The sequence below is a fragment of the Ovis canadensis genome, chromosome 2 (genome assembly GCF_042477335.2).
Source record: "Ovis canadensis isolate MfBH-ARS-UI-01 breed Bighorn chromosome 2, ARS-UI_OviCan_v2, whole genome shotgun sequence".
Lineage (NCBI taxonomy): Eukaryota > Metazoa > Chordata > Mammalia > Artiodactyla > Bovidae > Ovis > Ovis canadensis.
Window position 1 is genome coordinate 140,661,452 of NC_091246.1, and position 13,200 is coordinate 140,674,651.

Below are 13,200 nucleotides of genomic sequence, written 5' to 3' on the forward strand. Positions count from 1 at the left end.
ATATCTTCTGCTTCTGTTGGGTTCGTACAATTTCTGTCCTTTATTGAGCCCATCTTTGCATGAAATGTTCCCTTGGTATCTCTAATTTTGTTGAAGTGATCTCTAGTCTTTTCCATTCTGTTGTTTTCATCTATTTTTTTGCATTTATCACTGAGGAAGTCTTTCTTATTTTTCCTTGCTGTTCTTTGGAACTCTGCATTCAGATGGGTATATCTTTCCTTTTCTCCTTTGCTTTGAACTTCTCTTCTTTTCTCAGCTATATATAAGGCCTCCTCAGACAATCATTTTGCCTTTTTGAACTTCTTTTTCTTGGGGATGATCTTGATCACTGCTTCCTGTACAGTGTCATGAACCTCCATCCATAGTTCTTCAGGCAGTCTATCAGATCTCATCCCTTGAATCTGTCACTTCCACTATATAGTCGTAACAAATCAAAATGGGGACAAATCACGACGGCGGAGTAGAAGGACATGCGCTCATCTTCTCCTGCGAGAACTCCAAGATTAAAACTCATTGCTGAACAACCATCGTCGGGAGAATGTTGGATCCCACCAAAAAGAGACACCCCATGTCCAAGGGCAAAGGAGAAGCCCCCAGCAAGATGGTCGGAGGGGCAAAGTCACATTTAGAATCAAACCCCATACCTGCCAGAGATGCTTGGAGGGCTCAAACAAACCCTGTGCACACCAGGAGACCCCATAGAGACTGCGTCAGACCTGCCTTGGAGTGTTTGTCTCCTGTGGAGGTACGAGTGCAGCAGACCTGGGTGTGGCATAAACCTTCTTGGAGGAGGTCGCCATTAACCCCACCACAGAGCCGCCAGAACTCACACAGGACTGGGGAAGCAGACTCCTGGAGGGCACAAACAAAAACCTGTGCACACCAGGACCCAGGAGAAAGGAGCCGTGACCCCACAAGAGACTGACCCGGACTTGCCTGTGAGTGTCCAGGAGTCTCTGGCAGAGGTGTGGGTTGGCAGTGGCCTGCTGCAGGGCTGGGGGCACTGAGTGCAGCAATGCCTGCATGGGACCTTTGGAAGGAGGTTGCCATTAACTTCACTACCTCCACCATAGTTTGGTCTCCAGTCAAACAACAGGGAGGGAACACAGCCCTGCCCTTCAATAGAAATTGGATTAAAGATTTAATGCACATGGCCCCGCCCATCAGAACAAGACCCAGTTTCCCCCACAGTCACTCTCTCCCATCAGGAGGCTTCTATAAGCCTCTTATCCTTATCCCTCAGAGAACAGACAGAATGATAAGCACAATCACAGAAAACTAATCAAACTGATCACATGGACCACAGCCTTGTCTAACTCAGTGAAACTATAAGCCATGCTGTGTAGGGCCACCCAAGATGGACCAGTCATGGTGGAGAGTTCTGACAAAACATGGAGAAGGGAATGGCAAACCACTTCAGCATTCTTGCCTTGAGAACCCCATGAACAGTAAGGAAAACAGTAAAGAAAAAAAGAATCCCTGTGATCCAACATGGACAGTTGCTTTTATTCATGTATGTCTTCTTTATCCTGGAAGCCTGACCCAATCAAGTATAATCAAAAGGGCAAACACAACAAATCAGCTCTCAGAGGGACCCAGGCTTTCTGCAATGTTGTGGGAAAAGAGACTTTGGGCCTGGAATCTAAAAAGAGAACTTACTGATTATAAAACCAGAGACATGGGGGGAATCTTGGCCAATCGGGGGCCCGAGACCTTGAAACATCAAAATTGCAGGCTTTCATTTCTTCCCATAACCCTTGGCAAAGCTTTCTTCGTGTCATCAGGGGAGGGTGGCAGCGGGAGAAGGTGGCCTTATCTCAGGTAGGCCATTCTGAAATGCTACTTGAAAGTGGTACTGAGATCTTACATTTGAAATTAGTACTTGTTCTGAAAGATCAATGGGAAGATGACATGGAGACCCTATACAGGGGTCATGATTTCTGTTCAAGGAAATAAAACACTGAGGATCTAATTATCATCCAAGCCTTTACTGAATGTGGGACTTGCAGTTCCAGTGATTACCAAGGGGCTGACTTTCTGGTCGTGGCATACCCTTACATCAGTTCAGTTCAGTCGCTCAGGCGTGTCCGACTCTTTGTGACCCCATGAATCGCAGCACGCCAGGCCTCCTTGTCCATCACCAACTCCTGGAGTTCACTCAGACTCACGTCCATCAAGTCCGTGATGCCATCCAGCCATCTCATCCTCTGTTGTCCCCTTCTCCTCCTGCCCCCAACCCCTCCCAGCATCAGAGTATTTTCCAATGAGTCAACTCTTCACATGAGGTGGCCAAAGTATTGGAGTTTCAGCTCTAGCATCAGTCCTTCCAATAAACATCCAGGACTGATCTCCTTCAGAATGGACTGGTTGGATGTCCTTGCAGTCCAAGGGACTCTCAAGAGTCTTCTCCAACACCACAGTTCAAAAGCATCAATTCTTCAGCACTCAGCTTTCTTCACAGTCCAACTCTCACATCCATACACGACCACTGGAAAAACCATAGCCTTGACTAGATGGACCTTTGTTGGCAAAGTAATGTCTCTGCTTTTTAATATGCTGTCTAGGTTGGTCATAACTTTCCTTCCAAGGAGTAAGCATCCTTTTAATTTCATGGCTGCAGTCACCATCTGCAATGATTTTGGAGCCCCCCAAAATAAATTCTGACACTGTTTCCACAGTTTCCCCATCTATTTCCCATGAAGTGATGGGACCGGATGCCATGATCTTCGTTTTTTTGAATGCTGAGCTTTAAGCCAACTTTTTCACTCTCCTCTTTCACCCTACATCCCAGCACTCCAAACCCTGAGTAGACAGCAGGGGCCTTGTGTTTCCACAGGGTGACCGCTTGCCCCCGAATCCTCTGCCTCCTAGTGACTTCTAGGAAAAGCTGGTCCCCTGCCCGGGACTAGATCCAGGGTCTCCAGGAATGCCCCTTACAGACTAGAACAAGCCCTCAGCAGCAACCCTGGAGGCATGGAACTGCCACAGTGCATAGTATCATCTGGGCCCCAGGTGTCTGACAGGAGGGGCTGAAGAGCTGAGGCTTACAAATGGGTGGGTGACCCCGGCAGAGATGCATGATCACGATGGAATCTGGTTGCCATGGGGATGTGAGGTTTTCTGCTCAAGCTGTTTGAGAAGCAAAATTTCCATTGTGTATATATAAGCATCCTGTGGCATCTTCCAATTCATTTTCTTAGGGTGGGCTCATGCAGTTAAAGAAGAATTCTAAAAGGTAGTTTTCCAAGGGACAGCTCCTTGAAGGGAGAGAGTTGGGCTACTTTTTAAGGAACAGTCAAGCCTACCTGGTCATTCGTCATTCTGGTCATCTCCAATGTTGACAGGGCTACAGGAGGGGCTCCAGGAACCCACCAAGGACAGTGATTTCTTTTTCTTCTTCATCCTTCAATGAGGAAAGCTCACTTAGTTTTCTGTTGTTCCTGCTATTCAGAAATGATTCCATAGCCCTGGTCTCCCTCTCAGTACCCAGGAACAATTTTCTGAGCCTATCTGAGTCAGTTGGGGTTGCTAATACAAATCACCACAGGCGCGTGGCTCAAACAGCACATGTTTATCCCTCACAGTTCTGGAGGCTGGGAGTCCAAGATCAAGGTGCCCGAAGATCTGGTGTCTGGTGAGGGCCTGTTTCTGAGTGGATAGATGGCTGCCCTCACATAGCTCACAGCAGAGAGAGGAAACAAGTTCTCTTGTCCCATCCTATAAGAGCTTGAGTCCCATTCAGGAAGGTTTCATCCTCTTGACCTAATTACCTCCCAAAGGTCCCATCTACTAACAGCCTCACCTGGTTGGTTAGGATATGAACATAGGAACTTGAGGGGACACATTCAACCCACAACAGCCCCTGCAGACTTTTTTTTTCAAGTGCATGGTAAAATATACGTAACCATTTAAGGGGTTTAATCCCTAAACATTAAATACATTTTTAATCTCCTAATAATTCAGTGGCATTAAGAACAGTCACTGCTTGTGCAACCACCACCAGGCTCCCTTTTTGTTTTTTTAGTTTCTGGCTGTGCTGCATCTTCACTGCTGTGGGGGTTTTCTCTATTCCTCGTTGCTGTGTGCGGGCTTCTCATTGTAGTGGTTCCTCTTGTTGCAGAGAATAGGCTCTAGGGCTGGCAGACTCTAGAGCATAGACTCAGTAGCCGTGATGCACAGGCTTAGCTGCTCCAAGGCATGTGGGATCTTCCAGGACCAAGGATCCAACCCATGTCTCCTGCATTGGCAGGCGGATTCTTTACCACTGAGCCACCAGGGTAGCCCCAGCACACTCTACTTCCAGAACCATTTCCACCATGCCAAGCAAGAGCTCTGTACCCATTCAACAATGACATATGAGTGGAATCATACAGTGTTTGTCCTCTTGTGTCTGTCTACAATGTGGGAGACCTGGGTTCGATCCCTGGGTTGGGAAGATCCCCTGGAGAAGGAAATGGCAACCCACTCCAGTTCTCTTGCCTGGAAAATTCCATGGATGGAGGAGGTTAGTAGGCCACAGTCCATTGTATCACAAAGAGTCGAACATGACTGAGCAACTTCACTGGTTCATTGTTTCACTTAACATCATATGATCAAGGGTCATGCACGTCAGAGCATGTATCGGTACCGCATTCGTTTTGTGAGGCTGAATGATGTTCCGTAGCAGCACACACCACACTTCGTCCTCCCAGTCATCCGGGTAGGCTCTTGGGCTGTTTCCACATTTCGGCTATTGTGACTAATGCTGCTATGAATATGGGTGTATAAGTATCTGTTTGAGTCTCTGTTTTCAATTCTTTTAGGTATATATCCCCAAAATAAAACTGTGAACCATACAGTAACTCTATGTGTAACTTTCTAAAGAAGTGTCATTTTCTTTCCAGCCCCATGGACTTTTGATCGGTCTATTTCCTGGGGCACATGAGAGTTTTTTCCTATTGGAATCTGGCAAGGAACATCATTGCCTTTATTTTTGTTAATTCTCTCACAGTCACTCACCTGTTTTTCTCTGAAAGTTTCTACATGCCTTAGTTCATTCTCTTCTGATTGTCTAGACTATAATGTGCCTGGGGGCAGCAGACTGATGCTCTGTTGATTGATTGACACACCTAGACTAGCAATAAGGTGGGGATGTGAGGGAAATTCATTTTCCTGGTTTTCTAAACTGTCCTGAGCTGCCCTGTCAATCCAGCAAAACTTGGCCTCCACTACACACCCGAGGGGACCTGGGCATCCAGTCAGGCATGGCTCCTTGGCCTTCATGACCCTCCACGGCTGCCTGCACCTTTCACGACATCCTTTCCTTCATCACGACACCCTCTCCCATTCCCCACCCTCCCTACAGCCACCGCTGCCTCCACCCAGCCCATCCTCCGGGCCAGCAGAAACCGACAGGTACGCACAAGCCTTCACAGAGTTCCTTCTCTTAAGAACCTCCCCAGCACTGGAAGTTGATATGTCTTGGTCTGGTGTTTCCACTGTTATTTCTAATGGTTTGTCCTCTTAGAAGCAGCACATTCCCCACCCTGACATCCACCAGTATCTGGTCCAAAGCTGAGCCAGTAGAAGAACTTGGTGAATAAGAGCATGCTCATGTCTGCCCCTGGTCAGAGGCTTAGACAAAGATGCTGCCTGAGGTTCTTGCCATAAAGGAGGCCTCCAGGTGAAAGAAGAGACTGTTTCGAGACATGGAGGCCAGAAGATCCCTTGGCTACCTTTTGCTTTTTTTTCTTCCTAGTATTTTTGTTGGAAATATGTATTCAAAGAAGCACATGAGATGTAACTGATTTGTTTATGGATAATTATAAAGCAAACATCCTTGTCCCCAGCACCTAAGTTAAGAAGAACATTGCTAGGCACCCCAGGAGTCGCCTCCACCCTGGGAAACCCTGGCGATGCTTACTCTTCCCTTCCCATGGGGGTAACCCTATTTTAACTTCTATAATAATTTTTCTGAGTTTTTTTCATGTGTTCACTACCTTTATATGCAGTCCCTAAAAAGATGGGTTAGTTTTGCTTGTTTTTGAATTTTTCGTTAGTGGATGCTGCTGCTGCTGCTGCTGCTGCTGCTGCTAAGTCACTTCAGTCGTGTCCGACTCTGTGCAACCCCAGAGACTGCAGCCCACCAGGCTCCCCCGTCCCTGGGATTCTCCAGGCGAGAACACTGGAGTGGGTTGCCATTTCCTTCTACAATGCATGAAAGTGAAAAGTCAAAGTGAAGTCACTCAGTTGTGTCCGACTCTTAGCGACCCCATGGTCTGCAGCCTACCAGCTCCTCCGTCCATGGGATTTTCCAGGCAAGGGTGCTGGAGTGGGGTGCCATTGCCTTCTCCTTGTTAGTGGATAATGCTGTATATATTCTTCTTCAATTTGCTCTGTTCACTCGACTTTATTCCTGTGAGTTAAATCCATGTCATTGCTCCTAGTTGTAGTTAGTTAATCTTTACAGATGTATAACCTTCCGTTGCATAAACATAGCTCAGTTTATTTAAGGCATGGATGCTATAAATGTTGATGAACAGTGGGTTGTTCCCAGTTCGGGGATATTGCATAAAACACTCCAATGATCATCCTTATACATTTCCAGAAGCAGAGCATTCACCTAGGAGCAGGTCACAGTGTCTGTATATATTCACCTCTACAAGATAATAAATGCCAGCCTGCTTTCCTGAGTGGCTGTCATCCTTACTCTCACCCCAGGTGAGAAGTGCCTGCGGCTCCTCAGCTCCCCAGTACTCAGAAAATGCTCTGCAAATCCCTATACAAGGAGGACCCACCTGGCTCTCCCGCTGGAGCTAAAAACATTCAACAGACACATCCTTGACTTTGGCAACCTCCAAACCCAGGGACCTTTGGAGATCCCTCCACAGGATCTATGCCCGTATCAGGGGAGCTGGGGAGAGAGACACCACACGAGAATGAGATGCTTAGGGGCAGAGGGACTGGGGGCTTGTCATTGTCACCCTGGAGCTATGAACGGCAAGCCCCCAGTTACAGACCTGGCCAGCCAGTCAAAAAACATCCATCAAAGACTCAGGATGCCTCTGGCTGTGGGTTTAAACAGAGCCCAAGTGTTGCCTGCCATCTCCCTCTGGGCTCCCTCCTTGCCAAGCTGCACACCTGCCCCTCCCAGGCTTCAGCAGTTCAGCAGGCGGCCTCAGTGTCACCAGGGAACAGGGGCCTGAGATCCACCCTTGCTTGGCCTTACCCACTGAAAGCGTTCACTTGGGCTTGGTGGCTGGGGCCCAACCCAGGAACAGAAGACAGATGTTCTTTTTAAAAATGTACCTCATTAAAAATTTCAAAGAACAGGCTAAGTATGAAGAACACAAACAAAGGCATTTCAAATCTCACCACTCAGAAGTAACCAATGCAAACATTTGGTCAACGTAACTCCGGATAGCTTTCTTTGCAAATACACAGATGGAAGGATGGATGGATGGATGGATAAATGAAAGATGGATGCATAGGTAGGTAGATAAATGGGTGGATGGACAGGTATGGACACACAAGTTATACATATAATTCTAAAAAACAAACTTTGAAGATAAATTTTATTCCTTCTCTACAAACTAATATTTGTGGGCTTCTTGGAGCTTCCTTGATGGCTGACAGTAAAGAATCTGCTTGCAATGCAGGAGACATGGATTCGATTCCTGGGTCAGGAGAAATTTTTTTCTCTCCTGGAGAAAAATATAGCAACGCACTCCAGTATTCTTGTCTGGAGAATCCCATGGACAAAGGAACCTGATGGGCTACAGTCCATGGGGTTGCAAAGAGTTGGACACGACTGAGCAACTAACACACACACACACTCCTCTAATTACAATAGTAAGCTATTATCAAAGCAGAAACCTGGAAATCACAGAACATAAAGAAAAAAACTCACCTGCATTCCACCAGACGATTACTTTTTTCACATGTTGTATACATGTGCATATATAGATATACAATATAGCATTCACCAACTTGAGATGTCTTTATCAAAATAGCATAGCAATGTGCAGCTCTCACTCACCTCCCTTAGCTTCCTTCTAGGTTTTTATACCATCCAGTGGCCAGTGACTCCCTGGCAATGCTGGCCTCCAGGTCCCAAGCTGGGCCTGCTCAAAACAACTCTCCCACCCAGTCAGGGCGTGGTAACAACCAAATTATCCCACTTCCTAATAAGCCACGTGTTGACCATCCTGTCCCCAATCCTTTGTTCCTCACTCATTTCAACCTTCCCGTGCCCCTTGTTATCTGAGAGTCTCAGGGACCCCTCCTTCCAGTGGCCCGGGCCACTGCATGTCCCCTCATCCCCTTCACTAGCATTGAAATCTCTCAGCCCCAGCCTTAGGCCACCCCCTTAACCCACCCCACAGTATCCACGAGGCCAGCTTGGTGGAGGGGACTCAGGTACTCATTATTGTCCCTGGGCAACAGGATGGCATTTCTCCTGGGTCTACGGGAAGCAGTGCTCTTCTCCAAAATTGCTTCTGGCCCCCACCAGAAGCAACCTGCCCGGCCTCATTGGTGGAGCTCTGTTAGGGGACTGCTGGCCGTGGGGACCCTTGGACCACATCACGTCAGGGGGTACCTACTCCCTCCATCCTGAGACTGTCTTGATTTCAAGGAGAGGGGATAAAAGAGAGGGGGCACTTCTCCTTCCTGCCTGGGCCCCTCTGTGTGGGGGCGCAAAGCACACTCGCGCAGCTCAGCCCTGCAGCACCAGCTGGTGAGCTCGCCAGATCTTTCTCTATCCCCCATGCCACCTCCTCCTCTCACCTAAAATGGGAGGAGAGGGGGGAGGATGTGCTGTCTTTTCCTCCTGTGCTGAATTTATCCCAACTGCAGACCGGCTGCCGAAGCCAGGGAGAAGAGAAATGGAGAGTCTTGTTAGAATCTTTCCAAACCTCCTCCCTCTTCTCCAGCCCACTTCGTTTCCTTCCTACCTGGTCGGGGGAGGAGCTCTCCTGGCTCCTGGTGCCCATCCTGCAGTTAGACACTGTCCCCTGCTCAGAGAGTTTCTCCCACTCCCTGTGGGCGTGGGTGCTGCAGACCCCAGCTGCAGCTCGGGCTGAAGCTTTGTTCCACGTGCTGAGTTCTCACAGGTGCTCAGCATGTCATTTTCTAATCAGGTCTCCACCCTGCCCCCTAAACCTTCTGCAGAGCAAGGGCACACTCGATTCTGCCCACGCACCCCCCACCCCCACCCCTCGCACCCTGCCCTCTCTCCCGAAGGAGTTTCTAAGGAGAAAAATAAAAATGGCAGCAGTCTGAGAAAGAGAAAGGCAGGACACAGATATCCACCAAGTTGAATACCAGCCTCGGACCAAAAGGGATTGGGTGCAGGGCCAGGGGAGGGAACTTCCAGAGCTCAGGAGACGTCTCCTTCCATCTTCATTAAAGCCCCTTGACAGTAAAACGTGGGCGAATCAGCATCAGAACCCAGGCATAGGGATGTTTATCGCCTTGCGGTGGGGCACAGGCGAGTGGCCGGCCTTGACCAGGTGGGGCAGCTCTGGACTTGAGTGAGGAGGTCAGAATGGTGGCAGGAGCCGGGCAGGCTGGGGTATAGCCCCAGCGGGGGCTGGGGGGCGCAATGCCTGGAGACGCCCAGCAGGGGGCGCAGAGGCCTGGTAGGACTGGGGTTGGATGTGATTTTGCCGGTGGGCCTGGCTGTGGCTGAACCCTCAGGCTTTTGTCGCCACAAGCTCGCTCTCCAGCCACCCCCCACCCCCACCCCCTCCGAATCCTAGGCCATCTTGTCGCCATTTTAACACGTTTGTTTTCTGCCTGAAGCAGCCGGAATCGGTTTCTGTTGCTTATGGGCGGACGAGAGTCCCAGCTGACTCCCCAGCCCTCTGGGTGACTTCCCTGGTGGCTCAGAGGTTAAAGCGTCTGCCTCCAATGAGGGAGACCCGGGTTCAATCCCTGGAGAAGGAAATGGCAATCCACTCCAGTATTCTTGCCTGGAGAATCCCATGGACGGAGAAGCCTAGCAGGTTACAGTCCACAGGGTCACAAAGAGTCGGACACAACTGAGTGACTTCACCTCACCTCCACCCTGCTTCTTTCCAAATGCCCTCTGCTGCCCGAGGCCAGGGTAGACCCACTCCATGGAGACAAATCAAGCACAGCACAAGTCAAATTAAAAGCAGAAAGCCTCCAAATCTGGTGCCTGCCCACCGCCCTACCCTGACAGCCAGGCTTCCTCCAAGCCACCGGCGGTGGAGGGCGCCTGGAATGAGACCACCAATCATGGTAAACTTCCAGAGAAGCTCCACGTCAGCCTCCTGCACGGCTATTGGACCAGTCGATTTGAGCTCAGACTTTATTTTTTGTGGCTCCAAAATTACTGCAGATGGTGACTGCAGCCATGAAATTAAAAGACGCTTACTCCTTGGAAGAAAAGTTAGGACCAACCTAGACAGCATATTAAAAAGCAGAGACATTACTTTGCCAACTAAGGTCCATCTAGTCAAGGCTATGGTTTTTCCAGTGGTCATGTATGGATGTGAGAGTTGGACTGTGAAGAAGGCTGAACGCCGAAGAATTGATGCTTTTGAACTGTGGTGTTGGAGAAGACTCTTGAGAGTCCCTTGGACTGCAAGGACATCCAACCAGTCCATTCTGAAGGAGATCAACCCTGGGATTTCTTTGGAAGGAATGATGCTAAAGCTGAAACTCCAGTACTTTGGCCACCTCATGCGAAGAGCTGACTCATTGGAAAAGACTTTGATGCTGGGAGGGATTGGGGGCAGGAGGAAAAGGGGACGCCAGAGGATGAGATGGCTGGATGACATCACTGACTCGACGGACGCGAGTCTGAGTGAACTCCGGGAGATGGTGATGGACAGGGAGGCCTGGCGTGCTGTGATTCATGGGGTCGCAAAGAGTCGGACACGACTGAGCGACTGAACTGAACTGAACTTTAGTCACAAAGTTATTTCCAAACGGGACTTTTATTACTAGGAGCAAGGTGCGGGGAGCTTAGCAGCCTCTTCCAGCTTCCAATCCACATCGCAATGATTAACAATCACCATCATCCCATCCTAATAACAATTCTAAAGCTAGGCAAGTATTTCCTTTGGTCTTGCCCTTTTGCATTAATATTTTTCTCTTTGCACATGCTTTGAGCACCTGCCTGCCGGTGTTAGTTATTTAAAGTGAAATAGGGGTGGGCCAGAACATCCTTCCAAACCTTGAAATTATGTGTTTGCTTCAGCTCTCAGCAGGCAGAATGGATGCTTCCTTAGTCCTTGGGAGAAGGGTCAGATCACAAGAAACAAAGGGTCTCTTAAATCTATCCAGATTGGTGGGGAGCGAGCTGGGGAGGGGACAGAGGGTCTCTACATGAATTAAGATCTGGATGACTCCTTTTGCATATCTCTGGCCTCTCAAACCCAAAGGCCTTGAGCAGACAGAGGCCTATCTCTGATGGTTAATCCCTGAAGGCTGTGTAACTCACCCACAAAGGGTGGGCTCTGAAATCAGTGGAACATGTTGGCTCTGCGAGAACCCAGCCCCCTTGTGCTACCTGGATCCCACCTTCCTGACAACAGGGAGGTGTGTCACTGTTCCACAGGGCTGATTAGCTGTAGAACATGCTATTTCCAGGTTCCCAGCATTCACTGGGGTTCACTGCTGCTAATTGGCAGTGGTGACATCGAGAAAAGGTTTTGTAGTCAATTATGTTCTCCTGGAACACACAGGAAGGGTTGTCTTTTCAACACTAAGGAGTCTCTACCTTAATAAGCTGCCCCAGACAAAGGCACAAAAGGACATTACTGTCCCTGAGTACCTGTCTGTGGTGGCTTCTGTTGAACAGGAAGTGGGGCCCTCTCTGGGCACTGCTCAGCCTGGCTCTACTGAACGTTCAGGTAGTCTGCTGCCCAGGGAACACATCTGAATGGGATGTAAAGTGCCCTACAGCCGTTTAAAAAAAAATCCTCTCCAAGGAAATGAAATGCACAAATGCTCTTGCAGCAGCCTGTTGAGAAGGGCTTGGAGTAACTGCACCAAAGCCAAGAAGTAGACCCTGACTGTCCCCACTGTCCCCATAAGCCAGCCACATAGCACGTACCTGGAGAAAGAGAAGTGGAATTCTTCCTGTAAGGTTATTTCTGGTCCAGAACAGATCATTCTTCAAATGTTCTAACATCCTGAGTGTGGGTGGAAGCGATGCTTACTTATGTCTTATGGAAAAGATGGCCTGTTTACCGAAGACTCCTCTAGCTGACTGGGGTGGTTGCAGGAAGGGCCAGCAGCCACTCAGGGGAAAACAGGAAAGCCTGGGCTTTGTTATTCTTTTTTTCAATTTGATTTTTGGTGGGTCAATGTCTGCCACTTTTTTAGAATCCTGGGGGTTTCCAAACCTCTGCCCTGAAAGCCTGGAGGGACTTATGTTCACAGGGAAAGCTCCACATTGACAGCTCAGAAACAGGCCAGCAAGGCTGGGAGTGGCTGCAGGAAGCAGGCAGGCCCCTGGGAACAGCGGGGAGCCCCGGGGCGGGGGTGACCTTCTGAGGAGGTGGCTCCAGTCACTGGCAGCGGTGGGAGCGAGCCAGGCTGCGGGCGGTCTGTGGTCAGAAGGGATTCGGTGCAGGGGACGCGTTGCCGGACCAGCCAGGCCTGAGGTCGGCCTGCATCAGCCTCTGAGATCCCATGACCGGCATGAGACGCGATGCAGTGTGGCCTAACCACTTCTGCTGTGGGAACTGGAACTGCCCGTTTCCTGCCTTTCATCTTGACATGTTGGGGATGAGTACGTCAAAATAAGCAGACCACGGCACTGGCTCCGGGGCGTGGGCGGCGGGGGGTGCTCTGCAGCCTGACAGCGACACTGGAAACCTGGGGGCATGTTGTTCCAGCAACACCTGCCCTCACCTGACCAAGCCATCCTTCCGCTGGCCGCGGACGGCGATGCTAGTCGGACAAGGCACGCGGCCCAGGAGGGGACTTAGGTTGTGGTTGTCAGAGCCAGACTGCTAGTTCTGGTCCTCTCTGGCTGATGCTGGGAAAGCTTCACTGTGGAATTTTATCATTAACTGGAGAACATCAGGCCCTCCCTTGATCTCCTGCCAGAGTGGATTTTTGGAAAGGAGCCTGGCTTTGAAAAGGCGAATTCAGAGAGCATAAAGGCAGCAAGCATGAATGCAGCAAGCATAACTTTAGGGAAATGAAACTTTTTTTTTTTTAGATCAAACATATCAGAAT

At 49.4% G+C, this 13,200-nt stretch overlaps 1 long non-coding RNA gene across 2 annotated transcripts in view; it reads right to left on the reverse strand.

Moving 5' to 3' along the window:
* Window positions 1-12,705, reverse strand: part of LOC138433852 (uncharacterized) — a 76,494-nt gene extending 63,789 nt beyond the window's left edge. The window contains exons 1-2 of one of the 2 annotated variants that reach the window (XR_011254489.1): window positions 12,068-12,681; window positions 3,306-3,403 (exon numbers count right to left, since the gene is read on the reverse strand). This is a non-coding gene — a long non-coding RNA (uncharacterized lncRNA). Of the gene's footprint in view, window positions 1-3,305; window positions 3,404-12,067 lie in introns of both variants that reach the window. The other variant, XR_011254488.1, reaches the window with a different exon arrangement.
* Window positions 12,706-13,200: the final 495 nt, after the last annotated feature.